This window comes from Pelophylax lessonae (genome assembly GCF_965119305.1).
Source record: "Pelophylax lessonae genome assembly, chromosome: 11".
Lineage (NCBI taxonomy): Eukaryota > Metazoa > Chordata > Amphibia > Anura > Ranidae > Pelophylax > Pelophylax lessonae.
Genome location: NC_138778.1, coordinates 142951237 through 142974357, shown reverse-complemented (window position 1 = coordinate 142974357; position 23121 = coordinate 142951237).

Below are 23121 nucleotides of genomic sequence, written 5' to 3'. Positions count from 1 at the left end.
TTGGAGACTGTATTGACAGATGCAGTGTTCTTGGTTTCAATATGCAGAGCCTGGAGCTCAGACAGCTCAATGGCTCTTGCAATCTCCTACAGACTAGTAAGTGTGAGACTAGGTTCTCTCAATAATCTCCTCCTGAGGTGCACAGATGTGCATTTCTCTATGACCTGATCTCTGATTATCTCCTCAGTTACAGTCCCAAAATCACAAGACTTTGCCAGATATTTCAGCCTAGTCACATAACTGTCTGTGGTTTCTCCCAGTTCTTGCACAGCCTGTCTAAACTTATATCTTTCATAGGGAATATTTTTCTTTGGCTCAAAGTACTCACTCAGTCTATTCATGGCTGTCTCATAGTCTGAATCTTCCCCTGTTGCTCCCAGGGTTTCAAAAATATCCTGAACTTGAGGTCCAGCTAGATGCAGCAGCATGGCTCTCTTCTGAGCAGGTGCAGTCACTCCTGTGGCTATAACATAGAGCTGAAATCCCTTCTTCCACTTGTCCCAGCGCTGTGAGAGACTAGTGTGGTCTCCAGACACATCAAACGGTTCGATAGCCGGTAAATCCAGAAAGCTAGCCATCCTCGTCGCCAAAATGTAGTGTATTAACACAGACAAGCTGTACAGGTTGCTTCTTTATTCACTGCACATCAGCATGCAACTAACTTCAGCCACACCCAGCTCCCAGACATATACATAATTGTAACATTTTGCAGACAGCAACTTAACCCGTTGCTTACCATACTACACTGGTGACAACCGTGTGTAGCACAAAATTGTGTACAGACCAGCAGGTGGATGAAGCCTACCTTTTAGTAACACAGAGTCATGGGTTTTCATTATGCACCATTACGACTTTCTAGACACTGGCATTCTAACAACCAATGATGTAATCAGTTGGTAAGGAGGATGTCTGTCACCTCCACAGCATTCTTGCTTGACCCTCCTCTGCATCTCTCCTTCAGCACTGGGGTCACATTAGCTGACTGATTGAGAGAAACAGAGGGAGAAGAGAAACATTGGAATACTAGTCAGTGTGTGCAAAAGTAGATTTTGCTTTGGAAGAGAAAAACACCTCTAACATTGGGTGTCGTACGTGTGGATGTTGCTGCATTGTGTAAAACTAGTAGAATATATTTTAGAATGGAGTGCCTCGAGACTGTCAATCATTTCCAAGGGTGCCGTGAGGTTGTCTAAAATTTTAAAGGGTGCTTTGACTGAATAAAGGCTGAGAAACACTGCCATAGAGAATACACCCGTGTAAAAATTGCCAGCAACAGGACAGCAATAAGCAAGGCTAGGATGAAATGTACCAGAGGTAAATGGCACAGGAAGGTGCTCTGCAGGAACTAATAAACTGCAGATACAAAAACTGCCCAGTGCCAAATATAGTTGTAATTAGCAAGACTTGTCCAACAAATTAACCACTTGCCTACTGTGCACTTAAACCCCACTCCTGCCCAGACCAATTTTTAGCTTTCAGTGCTCTCACACTTTGAATGACAATTACTTGGTCATGCAACACTGAACCCATATGAATTTTTCGTCCTTTTTTTTTATAGAAGTAGAGCTTTATTTTAGTGGTATTTAATCACCACTGGGCTTTTTATTTTGAGCGCTATAAATGAAAAAAGACCGAAAATTTAAAAAAAAATATATATTTTTTTTTTTTTTAGTTTCTGTTATAAAATTTTGCAAATTAGTAATTTTTCTTCATAAATTTTGGCCAAAATTTATACTTCTACATATCTTTGGTAAAAATAACCCAAATAAGTGTTTATTATTTGGTCTGCGTGAAAGTTAGAGAGTCTACAAGCTATTATGCTAATCATTAAAAAATTGATCACACCTAATGTACTGACAGCCAGTCTCATTTCTTGAGACCCTAACTAGCTAGGAAAGTACAAATGACCCCCAAATGACCCATTTTTGGAAAGTAGTCATTCCAAGGTATTTAATAAGAGGCTTAGTGAGTTTTTTTAAGTTGTCATTTTCCCCCACAATTCTTTGAAAAAATTATTTTTTTTTTTTACAAAACTGTCATTTCCAACAGGTTATTTCTCTCACATGGCATATGCATACTTGCAACTACACCCCAAAACACATTCTGCTACTCCTGAGTATGGCGATACCACATGTGTGAGACTTTTTCACAGTCTACTCATATAGAGAGGCCCAACATGCAAGGAGCACCATCAGGCATTCTAGGAGCATAAACTACACATCTAACTTGTTGACCACCTGTTACACTTTTGAAGGCCCTGGAGCACCAGGACAATGGAAACGCCCACTAAATGACCCCATTTTGGAAAGCAAACACCCCAAGTATAATCTATGAGGCATAATGAGTCTTTTGAACATGTAATTTTTTTCCAGAAGTTTTTGGAATATGTGGAAAAAAAATGAGAACGCATTTTTGTTACACAAAGTTGTCCATTTATAAGATATTTCCAACACATAGCATGTACATAGCAAAAATTACACCCCAAAATACATTCTGCTACTCCTCCTTATGCAGTCTGGTCACATACAGAGGCCCAACATGCAAAGAACACCATCGGGTGTTCTAGGGACACATAATATGCACATACCATGAATTACACCCCAAAATACATTCTGCTGAGCAAAGGGTAAACAAAAGCTTACCTGTAGTTTTAGAAGCGCAGTTGTCCACAGGAGTTGAGCACTGGTAGTCCAGGCAGCAGGCAGGGACTTGGTCAGCAACAGCGAATGCAATTGTCCAGGCAACAGGTAAGGATACCAGTCCAGTGTCAGTGCAGGCCAAGATATTATGAGCAGTGCCAAAATATTGGTCCTGGTAGTAGGCAAAAACATGGTCCACGGTTCAGGTAGCAGGCAGAGGTGTGGTCAGTTCATGCGGAAGGCAGAGGCATGATGGCAGTAAGTCCTGCAGGCAGAAGTAGGGCCTCTGCTGGGATAGAATGGGGACAGGGATAGAGGCTTCTCCCACCCAAATCTCTTTGAAGCCTCCGGGATCCAGACCCTAATCTGGGAAGAAGAAATACAAAAAAATGTGTTTTCTTCATCCAGAAAAACAATTCTGGTCCCCTCACATATGTGAGACCCCTTTGGTATGAATCCCACTACTCCAAGAGGCAGGCAAAAATCGTGGTCAAACAGTCCAGGGTCAGTTCCGGATCAGGCAGAGGTATGAAAAGAAGCAGCAGGCAGAAGCATGGTCGAATAACAGGCCAGGGTCAGTTCCGGAGCAGGCAGACATATGTACAAAATCAGCAGGCAAAGGCGTAGTTGATTAACAGGCCAGGGTCAGTTCAGGAGCATACAGTGGCATAAGGGATGAAGGTAAATGGCAGGAATTGAGGACTACGTTTACCATACTTCACTAATAATTTAGACAAGTATGGTAATGGCGGAAACAGTCTTCTATACAGAGGCCTGGTTTGGAAGGATACTGGGGACAATAAAAATGGGTGTCCCTTCTAACTCCTGCACTGGTACACACCCTACATTTCTTCTGCCGTTTTTTGTTTGTTTGTGTGGGAGGGGTTTACTGGGAAAATGGGGTTCAGAAAGTCTACTTATAACATCGGATCAAATGTTTTCTGGTGGGCCGTTTGGGAATATAAGGGCAGTGAAGATTTCCTCCAGGTAATAAAGGAAGGGTTGGGGGCTTTCGGTGGACTTGCAGTAAATTATGTAGGAATTGTATGTGGCCAAATGAAAAAGATAAATTGAGACTTTTTTGTACCAATGATATGTTCGTCTTGTTGGTAGATAGGGTTTCATCATTTGGTCATTGAAGTCCACTTCCCCCATGAACAAGTTGTACTCGTGGACGCATGTTGGTTTTTCGGATTGGGCCATTCCTTCTTCGGACTTCCACGTAGTTGTCATTGTGGATTGAAGACAGGATGTACACGTCTCTTCTGTCCCTCCACTTCACAGCCAGAATTTCCTCATTTCGCAGACTAGCCATCTCCCCTCTTCTTACGAGCTTTTGAGGAAAGCCTTTCCTGTTTTTTCTGACCGTGCCACATGCCAGAGTCTTCTTCCTGTGAAGGTTGCGGAACAGGGGCAAACTTGTGTAGAAGTTATCTACGTAAAGATGGTAGCCTTTTTCTAGGAGAGGTTAAATGAGGTTCCAAACAACTTTCCCGCTTGATCCCAAGAATTCCGGACATTCAGGGGGATGCAGCTGGGTGTCCTTCCCTTCGTACACCATGAAGGCATATGTGTACCCTGTGGCTCGGTCACATAATTTATACAATTGTTAAATATCTGCGCTCTCAGAAATTAGCAGCCAGCATTAACCACGATGTGATACAGGTAACAAAAAACAAAAATGCAGCGCTTGTAACTTAAAAAATATGATGTAAATGTATATATATGTGTATAAGTCCACTCCAAACTGGCGTATCGGGTTGTATAGTCCACCAACAACACCCTTAATATGTGGCAATCCGTCTATATAGTGACAGGGACAGTGAGGACCTCCACCACACACAAAGTAGCCAGTTGGCCTCTTACCATATAGGTATGACCACCGCTCTCACAATGGTCATACAACACTTGTTGTTATAAAGCTGGATAATCGACCCTGAAAGCTTCCAATAGGTGCTCCCAATCCGGATATCGAATCCCAGAGTAGAAATAATCAGGCACCATCACTCCCAAAAGTTAAAAAACAGGGGCAAGACCATGGTGAAGTACGTTTCAACAGGAGTATATTTATTGAAGATAAAATGCACTCACCAGATACATCATCATAAAACAGCCTTGAATTGTTAAAAACCGCTATGGCAGTAAAATCCTTCCAGCTTGTGACGTCGACCCGCGCTGAAACTCCGCCAGCATGTTTCGCAGGCAACTGCGTCATCAGGGGGGGGCACGGTGACACTGATGGGCACGGTGACAGTGATGGGCACTGTGACACTGATTGGCACACTGATGGGCACTGTGACAGTGATGGGCACACTGATTGGCTCTGTGATGGGCACACTGGCACTGTGGGCACACTGATGGGCACTGTGGGCACACTGTTGGGCACTGTGGGCACACTGATGGGCACTGATGGGCACTGTGATTGACACTGTGGGCACTGTGGGCACACTGATGGGCACTCAGATCGCACACTGTATACGCTCAAAAAACTCACAGATCTCTCCTTCCTCAAACTGCAGTCTCTGTGTGAGGAAGGAGAGCTGGCAATGAGAGATGATCTCATATGTTTACATTTGAGATCATCTTTCATTGGATTCTCCGATCGAGTGGCGAATGGCCGCTGTGATTGGCCATTCACCACGATCTGTGATTGGCTGTGTCCAAGGGACACGGCCGACACAGACTTTGCCCGAGGCGCGCGCGGGAGCGTGCGGGGAGCCTGTTACTGGGAGGCTGTATAAAGACGGCCTTCCGGAAATTAGAGCCCGCGCTGTAGCCGTCTTTCGGCTATAGCGCAGGCGGGAGGAGGTTAAAGACAATAGGCAGAGACAGGTGTTTTTTTTTTTATAAAGGAACTAACAGCATTAGTCTTTAGGCCCCTTTCACACATACGGTCCATTTGTCCATTTTTCATCCATCCGATGAGAGATGAAAAACGGACATCAATGCATTCCTATGGAAAAACGGATGACAACGAATGATCATCCATTAACATCCGCTTTCATCCGCTTCCGTCAATGTATGTTTTTTGGAACGGATGAATGCCCTATTTTTCATCCATCAAAAAACGGATGTAGACGGACAAACAGTGAAAAATGGATGAAAAACGGATGAAAAACGGATGAAAACTGATGAAAACGGATGAAAAACTGATGAAAAACAGATGAAAAACGGATAAAAAATGGATGAAAAATGAATGAAAACGGACGAAAAAAGGATTTAAAATAGACAAAAAAAGTATGAAAACGGCCGAAAAACAGATGAAATATGAATGAAAAATGGATGAAAACGGACGAAAAACGGATGAAAAAAACGGATGAAAAACTGATACATTTTCATGTGGATGAACTGAACGGACCATATGTGTGAAAGGGGCGTTAGCCCACGTTCACGTTGATCTGTTTTGACATGCGGTTTGACATGTCAAATCGCATGTCAAATCGGAGCCAATTGCCGGCAATGGCATCATCCAAATCGGTGTGACGCCGACTTTATGGCACCACACCGATTCCCAAAAGTAGTTTCTCTACTACTTTTTGGGGTAGGAGAAGAAAAGCAGCGCCACCTCAGTGTAGATTAAAAGGTTATTTATTACATAAAAACAACGTAGTAACTCACACAGAGGAAATCGTTGATCAGCAAATGGTAATAGTTCTTCTGCAACACTGCAGGGATGTTCGGGAAGTACACTGTGGCGGCCGTGGTCCTGGCTGTGCCGGTGGAGTCCGACACTTCCTGTGGTTCTGGCAGCGTTCAGTATCCAGGCTTACATCCAATAGTGGCAGGGGGGTGCTCGCGTTCGGAGCATGCGTGCTCCTTCCTCAGGCAATGCTACTACTTTTTGGCAACTTAGGCAGCTCAGTTCAGCTGAACTTGCACGATTTTAAACTGGCCCCAGTGTGAACCTAGGCTTAGGCCTGGTTCACACCTCTGCAGGTTGCAGTTAATGTGTTTTCCCTGTGATTTTTGAACTTTTTTTTTTTTTTTGGGAGGTGTCTGCTGTCTTGCAGGAGAAAACAGCCATAATGCAGCAGAAACACATCAAAAACGCAAGTACTGAGGTCAGTTTTGATGCGTTTCCACTAGAGATTGACCGATTATCAGCTACACCGATATATCGGGGGTCGATATGCACTTTCCCCAATATTTCGTAATCGGCCTCTGAAGTTATGCCTCCGCGCACTGGGCAGCTTTTACAGCATTCTTAGCCTCCCTCAGCCTCGTTATCGTTACAGTACCCACCGCAGTGACCAGTGACACAGAGTGCGCACGTTGTGTAACACAGCCGCCGCGGCCACCCACCCAGTCCCACACACCCACAGTCCAGTTTATGTACCAGCCACAGGCCCTGTCTGAGTGTACCAGCTAGCCAGCCACCACATGGGGTGCCAGCCAGCCAGCCAGCCAGCCACCAAAGGGTACCAGCCAGCCAGCCACCCACCCACCACAGGGTGCCAGTCAGCCACCAAAGGGTGCCAGCCAGCCACCCACCCACCACAGGGTGCCAGTCAGCCACCAAAGGGTGCCAGCCAGCCACCCACCCACCACAGGGTGCCAGCCAGCCAACCATCCACCACAGGGTGCCAGTCAGCCACCCACCATAGGGTGCCAGCCAGCCACCCACCCACCACAGGGTGCCAGCCAGCCAGCCACCCACCAAAGGGTGCCAGCCAGCCAGCCACCAACCAAAGGGTGCCAGCCAGCCAAAGGCTGCCAGCCAGCCACCCACCACAGGGTGCCAGCCAGCCACCCACCAAAGGGTGTCAGTCAGCCACCCACCACAGCACAGGGTGCCAGCCTGCCAGCCACCAAAGTGTGCCTGTCAGCCAGCCAGCCACCCACCAAAGGGTGCCAGCCACTCATTACCACAGGGTGCCAGCCAGCCAGCCATTTTGTTTAAGCCTATATTAGTGATTGATTGTCTTTTCAAAATTCAATGGAGATGATGGAGATAGAAAAATTAAAAGTGTGGTCTGGGACTATTTCTCTTCTCCATCTCCAGGAAAATCAGCAGCACTGTGCAACACATGCAAAAATAATGTAAGCATGGGATCAATAACTGAAAAAACCAAAAATACATCAAATCTTTGGGCCCAGCTAAGAGTTCATCATGTTAAATTATATCATGCAGCACAGAAAAAACAAAATGAATCACAAGGTGAAACATCACTATCCCAGGCAACAATAACAGATATGTTTCAGAAAGAAAACAGGTGGCTAAAATCACAGAGATGATGGTCACTGAAAACCAGCCATTTACAGTAGTGCCTGACTTTGGAATTCAGCGGTTGATGTCCATAGTTGAGCCAAGGTACACGCTGAAGAGTGACAATTTTTTTTTTTTTTTTCAAAAAAAGAGTGACAATTTTTATCGAACTGAAATGTTGCAAAAGATTCACCAAAAGGTCGTTGACAAAGTAAAGACTATGCTGCAACCAGAGAATGCTAGCAACTCACTCTCATTCACGACTGACTGCTGGTCAGGACAAACCGAATCACTAATGAGTCTTACATGCCACTACTTTGACAGCGGATGGACAAGAAGGCATTTGGTGTTGAATACAAAAGTGAACACTGGGGAGTACATTCGAGAAATGTTTCTAGGCATGCTAGAAGAATGGGGAATCACCAAAGACCGAGTGATGCTTGTGCTTCGAGACAGCGGAGCGAACATGGTTAAAGGAATGAGACTTGCTGAAGTGTGGCATGGCACACACCCTCCAACTTGTGGTAAATGATGGTTTGTCAAACCAGAAAGCTTTGCTTGACATTATTAGCATGCTGAAGAAGTGCGCAGGCCATTTCCACAATTATATTCTTGCCAAGCAGCAACTGAGGTGCATTCAGGAAGACCTTGGCCTACCCAAAAACAACTTGATACAGGCTGTTCCAACACGATGGAACTAAACGCTACACATGTTACATAGGATGCTGGAGCAGAAGCGAGATCTTACCATATATTATGGTGAATATGGACTTGGAGGACATTCTTGTCCTACTGCTGATCAGTGGGACATAGTAAAGGAAAAGGAATTGGCAGCACTCCAGGTTGAGTCAAAATCCAGATTTATTGGTAATGATTAAGCACACAGTCAGTGTGTGAAACGTGTCTACCTTGTCACGATTGTCATATTTGGATGTCCAGTCAATAAATCTGGATTTTGACTCAACCTGGAGTGCTGCCAATTCCTTTTCCTTTATCAAGTTTTCACGGAGGCGAGCCGGGCATGCACCGGTGTGAGTCATCAGGCAATTACACCACCTTGAGCAGTGAGTTCTTGTCTCTTCAGTGGGACATAGTAGCCAACATTATTGAGACGCTCGTACCCATTGAGGAAGTGACACTAGAGGGGAGTCATTAGGACTCATCTATGTCCTCTGTCATCCCATGTGTGAGAGTTCTGAAGGTACTTCTTCAACAGAATGAAGGACCCAACACATGTGGCATTAAAGCATGTAGGCAGGCCATGAGGGACAGCCTCGCCAAACGGTTTGAGAAGCATGAGGAGAATAAAAATGTTGTGCTTGCATGTCTTTTGCATCCTCGATACAAGAACCTTACTTTCTCCTCTGATGATGTATTGGCCAAGGCAAAACAATGGCTGACAGAAGATATTCAACAGAAGGTGCAGCAGCAGGAGGTTCCTGCTGGCAAAAAGAAAAGTCAAGAAGAGCAGGTTTCTGATGTGGAGGAGCAGGATGCAGGAGAAATATGTCCAAAAAGACAACGGACAGAAGAGAAACTTTATCGCGGTCAAATAGATACCATATTCTGCGTTTTATTGGGGCCTTATGCTGAGGATTCATCAGAATCTGCAATGATGAGCCTGGATGATGAACTTCATCTCTATTTGAAGGAACCAGTAGTTGACAGAAGAAGTGGTGATCCTCTTCAGTGGTGGAAAGAAAATGAGGCACGCTACAAAAGACTTGCTTCTCATGCTAGAAGTTACCTTTCTGCTTCTCCTTCCTCAGTACCAAGTGAGCGTGTTTTTAGTGAAGTGGCAGCAATATATGAAAAGAAAAGAAGCCGTTTATCTGCGAGTATTGAAGTGTAGTAGTACTGTCTGTCCAGTTCACTGAGTCCACTCCAATCCACTGTCTAGCTTTTGTCTAGCTATTTTTCTAGCAGTTTTGCACTGACTGCAGTAGTTGCAGTGATTGCCCTACTGCAGGGGTAGTCCGCTGACTCCAGTCCAATCCACTGTGTAGCTGTTGTGTTGCCTAGCCTTTTTTTATAGCAGTTTTGCACTGACTGCACTGCAGTAGTGATTTAAAATTATTGCAGTGAGTGAGTGCACTACAGCAGTTTATTATGCATTAATCAGAATAATGTGAAACTAAATGTCGCTTCAATTTAAGTTTTCCCATCAGTTCTCATGCAGTTAAGGTGTGAAGAATGAGCCCTTAATGTTACAATTGTTAATAAATAAAGTTTGATATGTTCAGTAACAGATTTGTGTCGAATTTTGTGTTTATTTTGCAAATTTTTAAATGTGCCAAAATATCGGCCAATATCGGCCGATACCAATATGCGATGGCCAAAATATCGGTATCGGCAACGACAAACCGATATCGGTCGATCACTAGTTTCCACTAAAGTCTGTGGAAATAAAGACGCAACCTGCTGTGGGAAAAAATTCCCTGATCCTTTCCAAAAATTGCACTACTGGAAAATGTACAGATGTGAACACGACCCATAGGAAACTATGTTAAATGGACTGTAGTGAGTTTCTGAAAATGCTCTAAAAAAATGCATAGGTGTGAACCAGGGCTTAGATGCTAGAGCTGTGTAAAACTGTTCAGTGGCAGCACATTTTCAATAAGGAAGAATAGGTCTAATAGTGTAGGTCTTACTTTTATTTTCACTATGAAGATGGGGATTGGGCTTTGAATGCTGATGATATTATCCTCCTCCTGACCGCCCCACAATTATATACTGCTGCAGGGCAGCTGCTCTGCGCTGGATCACATATCTGGTATGTGATTAGCACTTATTGGTAGGGGGAGAGTCCCAAGAGTGTTGTGATTTGTTACAGCACAAGCTGATCAGCGGGTCCCTGCCAATGAATGATCATCGGGAATAAATGATCATCAGGATGTATACATATTACATGTATAGTTGTTTCCCTTACCCCCCCCCCCCTTCCACCCTCCCCCGCCTGCCTCTCCCCCAACTTTGTGCCTTTTTGTTTCTGCCTATTATACACGTTTCTCTGTATACTTCTTGGTATTCTTAAATTTCTTCCAGTTTTCCCATGTACTATTAAATCTTTCAACTTAGGCCCCTTTCACACGAACGATCCGATCAGATCCGCCTGTCAGTTTTTTAGGTGGATCTGATCGGATCCTCCAGGCATCCCTATGGGGCAGCGGATGTCAGCAGTAACATGTCCACTGACACCCGCTGCCATCTGCATCTAATCATGTCCGTGAAATCCGGACGGATGGAAACCCTATTTTCCCCATAGAGAGCAGCAGGGCTCTGACACCTCCCTCTCCACACACAGAGCGGAGACGGAGATGTCATCTGCCTGCTCAGGGGGGGTCGGCAGATCAATCCCCCGCTGAGCAGCATGGAGTCCGCCGACGGAGGTGGACCATGTGAAAGAGCTCTAAGGTTACGTTCACATGTCGGCGTAGCGCGCTGATTCTGCCCGCGATCCGGAGATCAGGTACAAGAGCTTCTTTGGGGCGTCATGCGTCCCGCAATTTTTTTTGTGTGATGTTACCGTGATTCGGTAGGCGGAAATCGCGGCTACATTGCACAGCGTTTGGGGTGCTATTGCAAATCACAGGCAACGCACAAGCGTCCCGCGATTTGCAATGATTTCCGGATCGCTATGCCGACATGTGAACGTAGCCTAAGCCTTCTACTCTACTACAGAGATATTCCATTCTGTATTTGTAATAAATTCTATCAAACCATTCTTTCATAGTAGGTATCTCCGGATTTAACCATTTTTTTGGTATTGTTCCTTTTGCGGCATTAATTAAATGTAGCAGCAAAGATCACTTGTATTGTTTCTTTTTACTGTTTGTATTGTGAAAAAGGCATACCCATGGGTCCAGTGCCATCTTAAGAGCATTAAAGAGCCCCGGGCAATGCAGTGCACTGGGGCTCCGCCTACACAATCACCCACGAGAATAAAAATGCAAATTATCGATAAAGCAATATTTATTGGTACAGCAGTGCCAGGCTAATGACAGCTTCCAAGTTCAGCGGCTGGCTCCGGTGAACACACACACAGACGGGAGTCAGACTCAACTGTCCTGTGTGTGCCTGTTCCCATGGAGGCAGACAGGCATTCCTACAGTTGTGGGCTCCACAGCCCAAGTGGCCTGACAGCAGCGCAGGGCCGACAGGTGCTTGCCACCTGCTAAATTAGGTGGTGGGATACACACGAGAATTATGACTAATGCTTGGCTGGATTGCTGAGCAGGTGGGGCCCCCCGGGCAAGTGAGGCCCCCAGGCAGCTGCCCAGCATGCCCATTCAGTAAGATGGCCCTGCATGGGTCATTTGGTAGCTCCTCCCCCGTAATTTCCTTAATGTCATTTTGTATCTCCCGCCCATAATCCTTGATCTTATTAAACTCCCACCAGATGTCTGCCATGGAACCCCTCTCATTGCAACCTCTCCAACATTGTGGGGAGTTGCTTTGTTGGTATTTATGGCCTTTCACAGGGGTTATGTACCATCTTATTAGGCATTCGTAATTAATTTCAGTGGTATATATATCACTCGCATAACCATGTGCCCCTCTCATCTTCCCATTTTCTAATGAATGTAGGCAGGGGCGTACCTAGAGCATTTGGCACCCGGGGCGGATCCTATATCTGGCAACCCCCCCCCCCACCCCCCGGCGTGCAGGCGATGAACCGCAAAGCTCGATGGGTGCTTTTGATACACAGTTGCAGAACCGAGGATCTACACAGTATTAGGATACCTGCTCACTACGGACTACAGGAATCATACCATCCATCCATTAAAGAAAACTATCGGTGGAGCTGGATTTGGAGTACAGAACCCACAACTTGTTTATACACATGCACTTGATTGTGTGTTTGAGGTAAGCGGCCACTGCACACTATACAGCACCGGGATTGGTATTAATATTTTTGCAACATTTTTTGCACCTTCTCTTCATGAATTGTTTATCGTTTTTTTGTGAAGATTTATTGTAGCACAGAAAATTTTGGTTACATTTTATCACTTTGGACATATTTCATTTACAAGATTTGAAAACAGACTGTATTATTTATTCAGCGCACAGCATTGGATCACATCTGTATGGGATATTGTGTTTATCATCTTTGGCACATTTTGGATTTTCCTTCAGTGTTTTAATGTTAATGTTGATTTACCACATTTGAATTATACACAGATTCTTCATTTTATTTGACACTCTTACACGATTTTGAATTAGCGCCGATTTTGTTTTACCATACACATCACAATTTACGGTGGGGACACCGATTAAAATTGGCAGCTTTTTCGGGTATTATTTAATAATTTTTTTTATTATTATTTATTTCATGCAAATTGGCTTGCTCCTATCAAACTCCTTTGGTAGCGCATTGGTCCTCATCTGTAGTCTTTTAATTCTTTTTTTCAGATCCTCAGAGAGTTCTTTGCCATGAGGTGCCGTGTTGAACTTCCAGTGACCAGTATGAGAGAGTGAGAGCGATAACACCAAATTTAACACACCTGCTCCCCATTCACACCTGAGACCTTGTAACACTAATGAGTCACATGACACTGGGGAGGGAAAATGGCTAATTGGGCCCAGTTTGGAAATTTTAACTTAGGGGTGTACTCACTTTTGTTGCCAGCGGTTTAGACATTAATGGCTGTGTGTTGAGTTATTTTGAGGGGACAGCAAATTTACACTGTTATACAAGCTGTACACTCATTACTTCACATTGTAGTAAAGTGTCATTTCTTCAGTGTTGTCACATGAAAAGATAGAATAAAATATTTACAAAAATGTGAGGGGTGTACTGACTTTTTTGAGATACTAAGGGGTTTACTCACTTTTGTGAGATACTGTATATATAGAAACTAGGACTGCACCGATTCCATTTTAGAAGTACCAATACTTTCGGTCACGTACTCGCCGATACCGAGTACCGATACCTTTGTGGTGCAATTTGAGCCCATACAAAATGAATGTGATTTGAACAGGAATGTTGTGTGCTTCCTATCCGAATCGCATGCAGTTCTCACACCGCTTCTGTGTGAACCCATGCTGAAATCACTATGACATGCCTGGCTTCATACAGGAGCGGTGTGGGAAACCGGGTGTGATTCAGACAGGAAGCACATCACATTCCTGTTCAAATTGCATGAGATTCTTTGCAGTGCGATTTGAGCCCATTCATTTATTATGGGCTCATATCACACCAGAAAGGTATTGGTTTCGGGTATCAGAGCCTTTTCGCGATTACCTGTGCAAATATGTTGGGCCTAATTCACTAAAAGTTTGGACTAGAGCTGCTCACTTCTCCAAAACGAACTCCAAGCTAAACTCATTAGTATCACAACCAATACCGATTTCGGTATTAGTACAACCCTAATAGCAACTATACACAGAAATGTGATAATGTCCATATAGCCGTACAATCCAAAGATAAAAAATGTGGGTCGTCTCCTAAATATCCTTCTTGTGTGGGAACGTGTAAACAAGAAGCTCTTCAAACAGTTGAGAGACACTGCAAATGTGTTCCTCCACCAGTGCAACACCAAAAAGGCTAACCGGTACAAATTGACCCCCTATTTAGATTAATCATGTAGCACTTAAAGAGGAAGTAAAGTCTTCCGTTTTTTTTTTGTTTGTTTGTTTGTTTTGTTTTTTTTCTTTCCTGCAAAGTAAATGCTAGTATGCATCTCATACTAGCACATTATGTGACACTTAACTGCAAACAAAGCCTGTGTTGTCTCCGCTGGTGGCCGCATACATCTTCGCTCCTCTTCCTTCTGGGTCTGCGGACTCCGGCTGTATTACTGGCTGGAGCCGGGTGACGTCACTCCCGCGCATGCCCGTGGGAGCGGCCAGTCACGGCATAGGGCTCTGAAGAAACGGCATGGGCAGCCGTTTCTTCAGAGCGCATGCGTCGATGACGTCACTGGCTGCATGCAATGAAATATCTCCTAAACGGTGGTAAAATGATAAAAGTTTAACCACTTAAGCCCCAGCCCTATTTCGGACACTTTTTGTTTACAAGTTAAAATCAGTATTTTTTCCTAGAAAACTACTTAGGACCCCCAAACATTATATATATTTTTTTAGCAAAGACTCTGGAGAATAAAATGTCGGTCATTGCAATATTTTTTGTCACGCGGTATTTGCGCAGTGGTCTTTAAAACGCCATTTTTTTGGAAACATTTTGAAAAATCACATTTCACTGCATTTAAAAAATACTAAACAGTAAAGTTAGCCCATTTTTTTTTTTGTATAATGTGAAAGATGATGTCACGCCAAGTAAATAGATACCCAACATGTTACAGTTTAAAATTGTACTCCCCTGTCCACAGCCACCTCTGTATCCCTCCCCTGTCCACGGACACCTCTGTACCCCCATTGTTCACAGCCACCTCTGTACCCTCCTTGTTCACAGCCACCACTGTACCCCCCCATCCACAACCACCTCTGTACCCCCCCCATTCACAGCCACCCCTCCTGTTCACAGCCACCACTGCCACCCCCCCCCCTTTCCACAGCCACCACTGCCACCCCCTCTTTCCACAGCCACAACTGCCTCTCTCCTGTCCACAGCCACCTCTGTACCCCACTTGTTCACAGCCACCTCTGTACCCCCCCCCTATCCACAGCCACCTCTGTACCCCCCCATCCACAGCCATCCCTCCTGTCCACAGCCACCACTGCCACCCTCGCTTTCCACAGCCACCACGACTGTACTCCCCCCCCCCCCCCCCATCCACAGCCACCTCTGTACTCCCCTGTCTACAGCCACCTCTGTATCCCTCCCCTGTCCACGGACACCTCTGTACACCCATTGTTCACAGCCACCTCTGTACCCTCCTTGTTCACAGCCACCACTGTATCCCCCCCCCCCCCCGTCCACAGCCACCTCTGTACCCCCCATGTCCACAGCCACTGAAAATGAAAACCATTGAACTAGTTTAGTGTGTCACAAGGTTGAATTGGATTGGAAATCAAACAGATCTATTTTGAATAAATACACTCGCACATTTATCCAGTTTACATAGAATGCTACAAAGCCAAATCATGTTTTTTATGGGTTCCTAAATTGTGTGGCTTTCTCAAGACAGTTCTGTGTGGAAATATTCAGGAGAATAAATGATTACAGGGAAATAAATGGCAGTTTTAAACCTTTAATATGAGGCAACATGGTTTTAAAGCTGAAGTTTAACCATTATAAAACTCTCTCTCACTTTAGTTAGCTAACCTGTCTGTTCTGAAGGATGTCCCATGTCATGCAGGCAGCTAGATCTGGGGAAATATTCACAGCAGGAAAAAATGTTAGTACCCCAAATGTCATCGGCCACCTCTGTATCCCCCCCCCCCCCATGTCTACAGCCACCTCTGTATCCCCCCCCCCCCCTTACAGTTCTCACCTCTTTTCACAAATGCACCCCATTCCACTCACAGTTCTCCTCCTCACAGTCAGTGATGCTGCCTGCAGTGGAAGATAGGGAACAGGGAGAGAATACAGAGACAGCTACTTCCCTATCTCACTTCCAGACAGAATTTTTGTTTTATGGCACTGCTGGGACTTTGCTCCTCTCTAGCATCCCAGGGCCGGCATCCCCTCATTTTCTCCAATATCTGTCTTTTTCTTCCCCACTGACTCTACAAATAGTACTGACAGTCAGTGAGTCTGACTCACTCTGCTCTCTCCTTGTCCCCATTACATCGAGTCTGTAAAGAAATCTGCCGGCAGCTGAGGCACTGCACTGTCTGACTCACAGTTGAGAAGGAATGTTGTGTTCTTCAATCTTGTTCAGCCCTGCACAGTTCTGTTATGTGTGTGCGCGCGCTCTTTTCCCAACACACACACAGTGCAGTCTCCGCCTATCAGACCAGCCAGAACACTTCACTCTGTTCTGTGCTATTGAACTCAGCACAGAGAGACGTTCTGCCTCACTCCCTGTCAGCCGAGCCAGCTTACACATAGAGCCCGCAACTGTCCTCCTCTCTCAGTGTCTGTCTTGTGCAACAGCAAACGGGGGAGGACGGGAGAGCTGAATTGACCGCTACAGAACTATTCAAGGCTCCAGGGGCAGCAGCTTTTTGGGCCCCCAACAATGACGGGGCCCTGGGCAAATGCCCCTTTTGCCCTGCGGTAAAGACAGCCCTGCCGGTATACTACCACAAAGTCTGCCGACGTAAATATGCGTCAGTATGCGGTAAAAGTGGTTAGGAGATATTTACAGTATCTATAGGTAAGCCTTATTAAAGGCTTACCTATTGGTAAAAGTTATAAAGGTGGGTTTACAACCACTTTAATTGTGAGAAATAGGAGCCCAGTAATGCCTTTAAGATGTATCAACACCTCCATCTGGTGGTATAGCTGTCATCTTCCTTTTAGAAACCAATATGCCACATAGTGTAAAATCATTCAAGGTATTGTGCCAAATACTCACAAAGTACAACAATGCTGTAAAAAAAAAAAAAGTGTCGACAAATCACATAGGGTGGAGCGGATTACGTGACGTCGCCACACATCGAGTACCTGGAAGCGGCTTGCGCCATCTCTAAATTGATACTTTCTATACAGCGCTATTATACTTTTTAGCCTTTGTGAGTATTTAGCACAATTTTAATACACTTATGTAGTGCACCCCCTAAGAGCCACAGATGAACTGGGATGCCCCAACCTGCACAGCCAAGCACTCTGAACTTTCACTGGCACTCCAGAGTCAGAAAACTGTCCGTGACTTTGTTTTTTGTTATTTATTGAGGGTAATAACTTGGATAGGGATAGGAGGTTATGGGATGCCCATTGTCAGAGAAACAGCCATGCTGCAACTGGCAACTCGGCCAGTTCTTCCAATGGCCGCAATGGACTCAGGCCATAGACTCATTGTCAGTGAAATGGCTGTGCTGCAAGTGGCAACTTTGCCAGTACTTCCCATGTCCGCAATGGACTCAGGCCATAGACTAATTCACTGGCCTATAAAAGGACTCTGCTCAGCCCATCAGATTGCTGGATTGTCTTCAGCTCTTCCTGTTTACTGAGCATCGCTACTTCCTGGATTCCAGTTTGACCCGGCTTGTTCCTGACCTGTCTGCTCTCTCTCCGGGCTTTGACCCTCGGCTTCGTCTGACCATCCCTGCTCCAGTTTGGCTCTCCCATTATCTGATCTCGGCTTGGCTCACGGATTTGCTTTCTGTCTACCTGCCCTCCAGTACCTGATCTTGGCTTTCCCATGGACTTGTCTGCTTCTGGCCTTCCTGCTATACCTTTGGCTTGCACCTGTTGCAGCTTCCTGCCGAGCCCTGTGTTTGACCCCCAGCTGGTCTTACACCTACTGCCTGGTTGTTCCTGGTTCCTCCTTGGACTGTCCGGTGTATTCCTGCCCAGCACTCTGCTAGAGACCGCCTGTCTACCATCAGGGCCCTGCCAGCAACCAGTGCTTCTGTGGGCGCTACACCCTCTGTCTCAACCCCAGGGGTGTGCCACACTCAGCCGCAAGGGGAGCCCTCTCTGCATCTCGGCCTCGGATCAGGTACGTGACAGTACAATCCAGCCATGTCAGAGGCCAACAGAGGTGCTTCCCTAATTGAGGCTTTGTGCCAGCAAGTCACCGCCCTCACTCAGGCAGTGCAAAGACTCCAGAAAGGGTTATTTCCAGTTGGAAGGTCGCCTGCAACACCTGGCTGTTTCGCCTTCTACAGACCCCAATCAATCGCCTGCCAGCACCTCTTCATCCCCGTTACCACAAGGACACGCTAGCTCCGCCCACTCCATGCTAGTCCCGCCTCCTGAACCACGAGTACCCACGCCTGAGCGATTTTCTGGATATCTAAAGAAGTTCAGGGCCTTTAAGAATGCCTGCTTGCTATACTTGGCCTTGCAACCCCAGACCTTTTCTCTGGACTCTGTGAAAGTGGGGTTCATCATCTCTTTGCTGTCTGAAGAACCCTAAACCTGGGCTCATAACTTAATGGAACAGAAGAGCCCTGTTCTGGACTCTGTGGACACATTCTTTGAGGCTATGGCTCAGCTTTACGACGACCCCCAGCGCACGGCCCACCGCAGAGGTCGCCCTACACACCCTGCTACAGGGCAAGCGCCCAGTGGAGGACTACACGGTTGAATTCCGTAAATGGTCTGCTGACACTGATTGGAACGAGGCTGCCCTCAAGTATCAGTTTCGCCAAGGACTTTCTGAGACATTAAAAGATGAGCTGGCTCGAGTGGAGACCCCCGCTACCCTTGAGGGTCTCATACAACTCGCCATTCAACTTGATAGACGTCTGCGGGAGCGACGCTCGGAGCGTCTCCAAACATTCCGGCCTGCCTGGATGCTTCCCAAGATCTCTTCTGCTCCAACTGCACCTCCGGTCACTTCCCCCATGGCAGCATCTGTAGGGGAACCTATGCAGCTGGGCCTGGTCTGCTCCTCCCTGACTCCTGATGAGAGACTAAGATGTCGGCAGGCCAACCTATGCCTCTACTGCGGCGGGGCTGGACATTTGCTGTGGAACTGCCCGTGAGACCCAGTAAGCCTTATTCTCAGTCCCCATTTAACTGCTGAGTTTCTGGACTTTCGCTCTCTCACCTTATTCTCCCGGTCTCCTTACAGGTGGCGGAAGGGGAGGTCCAACTTCGAGCCATCGTTGACTCTGGGGCCTGCAGCTGTTTTCTGGACATTTCTTTGGCCAAGAGACTCCATATTCCTCTTATCCCTAAGACACAAAGGCTCGAGGTCCATCTCACCGATGGGTCCCTACCCAGTTCCGGACCAGTTATCCTAGAGACTGGACCCATCCTCACCACAGCAGACTCCGGTCATCAGGAGTTCATCCGTTTTGATGCCCTTTGTTCCCCCATGTTTCCTGTCATCCTGGGACTTCCTTGGCTGCAAGCCCATAACCCCCAAATTGATTGGGCCAAGAAGGAACTCACCTTTTCTTCTGCCTACTGTCAGCAGCATTGCTTCCCTCAAAGACCTAGTGGGCCTGCTAGTTGCTTGTCTGTTCAACCAACACCTGAGCCACTCCTGGATATCCCACCTGCTTACCAGGACTTCAGGGACGTCTTTGACAAGAAAAAAGCCGAGGTCCTTCCTCCCCATCAGCCTTACGATTGCCCTATGCTTCCCGGAACCGAGATCCCGTTTGGAAGGATATTCCCCCTTTCTAAAAAGGAACTGGAGGCCCTACGGGTCTATATCGATGAAAATTTGAAAAGGGGGTTTATTCGCCCATCTTCTTCTCCTGCAGGTGCTGGTATATTCTTGTGGAAAAGAAAGATGGCACCTAGAGACCCTGTGTGGACTATAGAGAGCTGAATAAGGTCACTATCAAAAACCGGTATCCGCTCCCCCTTGTCCCCGAACTCTTCCAGACGTTCCAGACCGCCCATCTCTTTACCAAGTTAGACCTGCGGGGAGCTTATAACCTTGTCTGGATACAGGAGGGAGATGAGTGGAAGACCGCATTCAGAACTCGTTTTGGACATTATGAATACCTTGTCATGCCCTTCGGCCTGTGTAATGCCCCAGCCACATTCCAGCACCTGGCAAATGATATCTTTCGGGAGTTTCTTGACCACTTCGTCATCGTATACCTTGACGATATCCTCATTTTTTCTGCCTCACTGGAACTCCATCGGGTTCACGTTAAAAAAGTCCTTTCTACCTTGAGAAAACACGGACTCTATGGCAAGGCAGAGAAGTGTGACTTTGAAAAGGGGTCCATTCAGTTTTTGGGACTCACTATTTTCACCGATGGGATCGCTATGGACCCACAAAAAGTGAAAGCAATCCTAGATTGGCCTGCTCCTTGTGACAAGAAAGGTGTTCAGAGATTCGTGGGCTTTGCTAATTTTTACAGGCGTTTTGTGAAAAAATTTTCTTCCATCATCTTCCCCCATCACCCAGTTAACCCGCCATCAGTCCCGCTTTCTGTGGTCTCAGGAGGCCCAATTGGCATTTGACAAACTTAAACAGCTATTTATTTCTGCACCTGTCCTACAACACCCTGATCCGGCTCTGCCCTATGTGTTGGAGGTCGATGCCTCGGAAGTGGCCACCGGGGCAATCCTGTCACAACGTCAAGGGCCCAAATCTCTCCTCCATCCTGTGGCCTTCTTTTCTAGGAAAATGTAATCTCCAGAGAAAAATTATGACGTTGGCGACCGAGAACTGTTGGCCATTAAATTTGCACTAGAAGAGTGGAGATATCTATTGGAAGGAGCCACCCATCCTATTATGATCTTCACGGACCACAAAAACTTGGAGTACCTCAGGACTGCCAAACATTTGAGACCCAGACAAGCCAGATGGGCGCTGTTTTTCTCCAGGTTTAACTTCCATATTTCTTATCGACCTGGCTCCAAGAATGGGAAAGCAGATGCTCTCTCCCGGATGTTTCCAGATACCCCAGAAACAGCAGAACCTGATACCATCCTTTCTGCCCATAATTTTCTCCTTATCCAGCCTGACCTGATGACGGCAATCCGACAGGCCTCAGCCCTTTGCTTGGATCCTGAAGTACCCTCCCTGAAAAAACAGGAAGGCTTGCTGTGGCATCAGGATAAAATCTTTGTCCCTCCCCAAGTAAGACCTCAAGTTCTTAAAATATTTCATGACAGTAAACTTGCTGGGCATTTTGGGGTGCGGAAGACCTCAGAGCTTATCCATTGCTCTTTTTGGTAGCCCAACCTTGGGCAGGATTACATCGGCTCTTGTACCATCTGCCAACGTAACAAGGAGTCAAGTACCAAGACTTGGGGTTTGATAAGACCACTTCCCATTCCTGAGCAACCCTGGAAAAAGATATCTATGGACTTTATTGTTGAACTACCCCCTTCAGAAGGATTTTCCACCATCTTGGTGGTAGTGGATCGCCTTTCCAAAATGGCCCATTTTCTACCCATGGTTGGCACACCTTCAGCCCTGGACACAGCCAACATATTCATAAGGGAGATAGTCAGGCTACATGGTCTTCCAGACAACATCATCTCAGATAGAGGAGTGCAATTTACCTCCAGGTTCTGGAGGGATCTCTGTAAATCCCTGTCCATTGAAGTTTCTCTTTCTTCTGCATACCATCCTCAGAGCAATGGGCAAACAGAGAGGACTAATCAAACTCTAGAACAATACTTACGATGTTTTTGCACCTGTTCCCAAGAAGGGTCTCGCTCCTCCCCTGTGCGGAATTTGCTTACAACAATTCTCTTCATGCATCCACCAACCAGTCCCCGTTTTGGGCAAATTATGGATTTCATCCCTCCTTTCTGCCTAACACCCTTCCGGAAGCATCAGTTCCTGCTGTCCAAGATCGGATCAGCTTCATTCAAACCAACTATCAAACCCTACAGGAAGCCATGCGTAAGGCCCAGGAGGACTATAAACGGTTTCATGACTGTAAAAGAAAGAAGGGTCCGAATCTCAAGACTGGAGACAAAGTCTGGCTGTCAGCCTTGAACCTTAAACTCTCATGCCCATCCAGGAAGCTCGGGCCAAGGTTCATTGGTCCATTTGAAGTCAAGAGGGTGATCAATCCTGTGGCTTTTGAGCTGGCACTTCCCGACTCCTTTAAGGTACACCCAGTTTTCCACATCTCCTTGCTCAAACCAGTTGTCCCCAGTCCATTTCCTGGGAGAGACGAGCTACCTCCACCTCCTGTCTCGATCGAAGGGGAGACGGAATTTGAAGTTGAGTCCATACTGGATTGCAGAAAGAAAGGGAGGCAAACTCAGTATCTTATTAAATGGAAAGGTTACCCCCCTGAAGACAATTCCTGGGAACCCGCTAGTAACCTGCATGCCCCTAGGCTGGTACAGGAATTCCACAGGAGATTCCCGGGAAGCTTGGCCCGGTTGGGCATCTGGAGGCTGCCCCTTGGAGGGGGGCACTGTCAGAGAAACGGCCATGCTGCAACTGGCAACTCGGCCAGTACTTCCAATGGCTGCAATGGACTCAGGCCATAGACTAATTCACTGGCCTATAAAAGGACTCTGCTCAGCACATCAGATTGCTGGATTGTCTTCAGCTCTTCCTGTTTACTGAGCATCGCTACTTCCTGGATTCCAGTTTGACCCGGCTTGTTCCTGACCTGTCTGCTCTCTCTCCTGGCTTTGACCCTCGGCTTCGTCTGACCATCCCTGCTCCAGTTTGGCTCTCCCGTTATCTGATCTCGGCTTGGCTCACGGACTTGCTTTCTGTCTACCTGCCCTCCAGTACCTGATCTTGGCTTTCCCACGGACTTGTCTGCTTCTGGTTCTGTGGGCGCTACACCCTCTGTCTCAACCCCAGGGGTGTG